The sequence below is a fragment of the Triticum dicoccoides genome, chromosome 3A, assembly GCF_002162155.2.
Source record: "Triticum dicoccoides isolate Atlit2015 ecotype Zavitan chromosome 3A, WEW_v2.0, whole genome shotgun sequence".
Classification (NCBI taxonomy): domain Eukaryota; kingdom Viridiplantae; phylum Streptophyta; class Magnoliopsida; order Poales; family Poaceae; genus Triticum; species Triticum dicoccoides.
Window position 1 is genome coordinate 402,347,724 of NC_041384.1, and position 6,636 is coordinate 402,354,359.

Here is a 6,636-nt window from a genome sequence, read left to right on the forward strand (position 1 = left end):
CTCCTGTTAGTTGGCTTGACGTAGGGTCCAAGTCTCCTGAGTTGTATTTGGTGAGAAAATCATGTTCCCGAAGGTTTCATTCCGTTTGGACTCCGTTTGATATTCCTTTTCTTCAAAACCTTAAAACAGGCAAAAACAGCAATTCTGGGCTGGGCCTCCGGTTAATAGGTTAGTCCCAAAAATAATATAAAATTGGATAATAAAGCCCAATAATGTCCAAAATAGTAGATAATGTAGCATGGAGCAATCAAAAATTATAGATACGTTGGAGACGTATCAAGCATCCCCAAGCTTAATTTCTGCTCGTCCTCGAGTAGGTAAATGATAAAAACAGAATTTTTGATGCGGAGTGCTACTTGGCATAATTTTAATGTAATTCTTCTTAATTGTGGTATGAATATTCAGATCCAAAAGATTCAAGACAAAAGTTTATATTGACATAGAAAATAATAATACTTCAAGCATACTAACAAAGCAATTATGTCTTCTCAAAATAACATGGCTAAAGAAAGTTATCCCTACAAAATCATATAGTCTGGCTATGCTCTATCTTCACCACACAAAATATTTAAATCATGCACAACCCCGATGACAAGCCAAGCAATTGTTCCATACTTTTGACATTCTCAAAACTTTTTCAATCTTCACGCAATACATGAGTGTGAGCCATGGATATAGCACTATAGGTGGAATAGAGTGGTGGTTGTGGAGAAGACAAAAAGGGAGCAGATAGTCTCACATCAACTAGGCTTATCAACGGGCTATGGAGATGCCCATCAATAGATATCAATGTGAGTGAGTAGGGATTGCCATGCAACGGATGCACTAGAGCTATAAGTATATGAAAGCTCAAAAAGAAACTAAGTGGGTGTGCATCCAACTTGCTTGCTCATGAAGACCTAGGGCAATTTGAGGAAGCCCATCATTGGAATATACAAGCCAAGTTCTATAATTAAAAATTCCCACTAGTATATGAAAGTGATAACATGAGAGACTCTCTACTATGAAGATCATGGTGCTACTTTGAAGCACAAGTGTGGTAAAAGGATAGTAACATTGTCCCTTCTCTCATTTTTTTTCTTTGGGCCTTTTTCTTTCTTTCTTTTTTATGGCCTCTTTTATTTTTTTATTTTTGTCCGGAGTCTCATCCCGACTTGTGGGGGAATCATAGTCTCCATCATCCTTTACTCACTTGGGACAATGCTCTAATAATGATGATCATCACACTTTTATTTTTCTTACAACTCAACAATTACAACTTGATACTTAGAACAAGATATGACTCTATATGAATGCCTCTGGTGGTGTACCGGGATATGCAATGATTCATGAGTGACAAGTATGAAAGAATTATGAACGGTGGCTTTGCCACAAATACTATGTCAACTACATGATCATGCTAAGCAATATGACAATGATGAAGTGTGTCATGAACGGAACGGTGGAAAGTTGCATGGCAATATATCTCAGAATGGCTATGGAAATGCCATAATAGGTAGGTATGGTGGCTGTTTTGAGGAAGGTATATGGTGGGTGTATGATACCGGTGAAAGATGCGCGGTATTAGAGAGGCTAGCAAGGGTGGAAGGGTGAGAGTGCTTATACTCCATGGACTCAACATTAGTCATGAAGAACTCATATACTTATTGCAAAAATCTACAAGTTATCAAAGCAAAGTATTACGCGCATTCTCCTAGGGGTATAGATTGGTAGGAAAAGACCATCGCTCGTCCCCGACCGCCACTCATAAGGAAGACAATCAATAAATAAATCATGCTCCGACTTCATCACATAACGGTTCACCATACGTGCATGCTACGGGAATCACAAGCTTCAACACAAGTATTTCTCAAATTCACAACTACTCTACTAGCATGACTTTAATATCACCATCTCCATATCTCAAAACAATTATCAAGTATCAAACTTATCATAGTATTCAACACACTCATAAGAAAGTTTTTATTATTGATCTTGTATACCAAGCATATTAGGATTTTAAGCAAATTACCATGCTATTAAGACTCTCAAAATAATCTAAGTGAAGCATGAGAGATCAATAGTTTCTATAAAACAAATCCACCACCGTGCTCTAAAAGATATAAGTGAAGTACTAGAGCCAAAATTATATAACTCAAAAGATATAAGCGAAGCACATAGAGTATTCTAAAAAATTCCAAATCATGTATGGCTCTCTCAAAAGGTGTGTACAGCAAGGATGATTGTGGTAAACTAACAAGCAAAGACTCAAATAATGAAAGACGCTCCAAGCAAAACACATATCATGTGGTAAATAAAAATATTGCTCCAAGTAAAGTTACAGATAGAAGTAGACGAAAGAGGGGATGCCTTCCGGGGCATCCCCAAGCTTTGGCTTTTAGGTGTCCTTAGATTATCTTGGGGGTGCCATGGGCATCCCCAAGCTTAGGATCTTGCCACTCCTTGTTCCATAATCCATCAAATCTTTACCCAAAACTTGAAAACTTCACAACACAAAACCTAAAGTAGAAAATCTCGTGAGCTCCGTTAGCGAAAGGAAACAAAATATCACTTCAAGGTACTGTAATGAACTCATTATTTATTTATCTGGGTGTTATACCTACTGTATTCCAACTTCTCTATGGTTCATAAACTAATTTACTATCCATAGATTCATCAAAATAAGCAAACAACACACGCAAAACAGAATCTGTCAAAAACAGAACAGTCTGTAGTAATCTGTAGCTAGCGCAAGATATGGAACCCCAAAAATTCTAAAATAAATTGCTGGCCGTGAGGAATTTATCTATTAATCATCTTCAAAAAAATTAACTAAATAGCAATTTCCAAATAAAAATGACAGCAATTCTCGTGAGCGCTAAAATTTCTGTTTTTTACAGCAAGTTCAACAAGACTTTCCCCAAGTCTTCCCAACGGTTCTACTTGGCACAAACACTGATTAAGCTCAAAAAACACAACCAAAACAGAGGCTAAATAATTTATTTATTACTAAGCAGGAGCAAAAAGCAAGGAATAAAAGTAAAATTAGGTTGCCTCCCAACAAGCGCTATCGTTTAACGCCCCTAGCTAGGCATAACAAGCAAGAATAGATCTAGGTATTGCCATCTTTGGTAGGCAATCCATACGTGGCTCTCATAATAGATTCATAAGGTAATTTAAGTTTCTTTCTAGGAAAGTGTTCCATGCCTTTCCTTAACGGAAATTGGAATCTAATATTTCCTTCCTTCATATCAATAATTGCACCAATCGTTCTAAGGAAAGGTCTACCAAGAATAATAGGACATGAAGGATTACAATCTATATCAAGAACAATAAAATAGATGGGCACATAATTCCTATTTGCAACAATAAGAACATCATTAATTCTTCCCATAGGTTTCTTAATAGTGGAATCTGCAAGGTGCAAGTTTAGAGAGCAATCATCAAAATCACGGAAACCTAACAAATCACACAAAGTCTTTGGAATCATGGAAACACTAGCACCCAAATCACATAAAGCATAGCATTCATGATCTTTAATTTTCATTTTAATAGTTGGTTCCCACTCATCATAAAGTTTTCTAGGGATAGAAACTTCCAATTCAAGTTTTTCTTCATAAGATTGCATCAAGGCATCGACATATGTTTAGTAAACGCTTTATTTTGACTATAAGCATGAGGAGAATTTAACACGGATTGCAACAAGGAAATACAATCAATCAAAGAGCAATTTTCATTGTTAAATTCCTTGAAATCCATAATAGTGGGTTTAGCAACATCTAGGATTTTAATTTCTTCAATCCCACTTTTATCAAATTTAGCATCAAGATCAAAAGATTCAGAATTCTTGGAACGCTTTCTAGGTAAAGGTGGATCATATTCAGTCCCATCATTATCAAGATTCATATTTCAAAACAAATATTTAATAGGGGACACATCAATAACTTTTAGATCTTCATCATTATTTTCATAGCAACTAGAAGAACACGCTTTTATAAATGCATCTTTCTTAGCATGCATCCTAGTGGTTCTTTCTTTGCACTCATCAATGGAAATTATCATGGCTTTGAGAGACTCGTTGATACCATGCTTAGGTAGAATAGATCTAAGTTTCAAAGAATCAACATCAAGAGCAATTCTATCAACGTTCCTAGCCAAATCATCAATCTTAAGCAATTTTTCTTCAACCATAGCATTAAAATTCTTTTGTGAAGTAATAAATTCTTTAATATTAGAATCAAAATCAGAGGGAATCTTATTATAATTTCCATAAGAATTGTTGTAGGAATTACCATAATTATCAGAGGGATTACTAGGATAAGGCCTAGGATTGCAATTTACTCTATACGCGTTATTACCAAAATTGTTCCTACCAACAAAATTCACATCCATAGATTCATTATTATTCTCAATCAAAGTAGACAAGGGCATATCATTAGGATCAGAAGAAACACTCTTATTAGCAAATAATTTCATAAGTTCATCCATCTTTCCACTCAAAACATTAATTTCTTCTATCGCATGCACCTTTTTATTAGTTGATCTTTCAGTATGCCATTGAGAATAATTAACCATAATATTATCTAGGAGTTTAGTAGCTTATCCTAAGGTGATTTCCATAAAAGTGCCTCCCGCGGCTGAATCCAAAAGATTTCTAGAAGCAAAATTCAATCCGGCATAAAAATTTTGTATAATCATCCACAAATTTAAACCATGAGTAGGGCAATTACGTATCATTAATTTCATTCTCTCCCAAGCTTGTGCAACATGTTCATGATCAAGTTGCTTAAAGTTCATAATATCGTTTCTAAGAGAGATGATTTTAGCGGGAGGAAAATACTTAGAGATAAAAGCATCTTTGCACTTGTTCCATGAATCAATACTATTTTTAGGAAAAGACGAAAACCAAGCTTTAGCACGATCTCTAAGAGAAAAAGGAAATAGCTTCAATTTAACAATAGCATTATCCACATCTTTCTTCTTTTGCATATCACACAAATCAACGAAGCTATTTAGATGGGTAGCGACATCTTCACTAGGAAGCCCGGAGAACGGATCTTTCATGACAAGATTCAGCAAAGCAGTATTAATTTCACAAGATTCAGCATCGGTAAGAGGAGCAATCGGAGTGCTAATAAAATCATTGTTGTTGGTATTGGTGAAGTCAGACAATTTAGTATTATCTTGAGCCATCGCGACAAACAAGCAAACAAAAAGCAAGCGGGCAAAAAGAGGCAAATAGAGAAAGAGAGGGAGGATAGAGAGAGAGGGCGAATAAGATGGCAAAGGTGAATTGGGGGGAGAGGAAAACGAGAGGCAAATGGAAAATAATGTAATGCAGGAGATAAGGGTATGTGATGGGTACTTGGTATGTTGACTTTTGCGTAGACTCCCCGACAACGGCACCAGAAATCCTTCTTGCTACCTCTTTTAGCACTGCGTTGGTTTTCCCCGAAGAGGAAGGGATGATGCAGCAAAGTAGCGTAAGTATTTCCCTCAGTTTTTGAGAACCAAGGTATCAATCCAGTAGGAGGCTACGCGCGAGTCCATCCTACCTGCACAAAACAAATAAATCCTCGCAACCAACGTGATAAGGGGTTGTCAATCCCTATAGGGCCACTTACGAGAGTGAGATCTGATAGATATGATAAGATAATATTTTTGGTATTTTTATGATAAAGATGCAAAGTAAAATAAAGGCAAAGTAAATAACTAAGTAGTAGGAGATCAATATGAGAAAGATAGACTCGGGGGCCATAGGTTTCACTAGTGGCTTCTCTCGAGAGCATAAGTATTCTACGGTGGGTGAACAAATTGCTGTTGAGCAATTGACAGAATTGAGCATAATTATGAGAATATCTAGGTATGATCATGTATATAGGCATCATGTTCGAGCCAAGTAGACTGACTCCTGCCTGCATCTACTACTATTACTCCACTCATCGACCGCTATCCAGCATGCATCTAGAGTATTAAGTTAAAAATAGAGTAACACCTTAAGCAAGATGACATGATGTAGAGGGATAAACTCATGCAATATGAAGAAAACCCCATCTTGTTATCCTCGATGGCAACAATAAAATACGTGCCTTGCTGCCCTTACTGTCACCGGGAAAGGACACCGCAAGATTGAACCCAAAGCTAAGCACTTCTCCCATTGCAAGAAAGATCAATCTAGTAGGCCAAACCAAACTGATAATTCGAAGAGACTTGCAAAGATAACCAATCATACATAAAAGAATCCAAAGAAGATTCAAATATTATTCATAGATAGACTTGATCATAAACCCACAATTCATCGGTCTCAACAAACACACCGCAAAAAGAAGATTACATCGAATAGTTCTCCACAAGAGAAGGGGAGAACACTGTATTGAGATCCAAAAAGAGAGAAGAAGCCATCTAGCTACTAACTATGGACCCGTAGGTCTGAAGTAAACTACTCACACTTCATCAGAGAGGCTATGGTGTTGATGTAGAAGCCCTCCATGATCGATGCCCCCTCCGGTGGAGCTCTGGAACAGGCCCCAAGATGGGATCTCATGGATACAGAAAGTTACGGCGGTGGAATTGGGTTTTGGCTCCTGTTCTGGTCATTTGGTGGTACGTGGATATATATAGGAGGAAGAAGTACATGGGTGGAGCAACAGGGGGCCC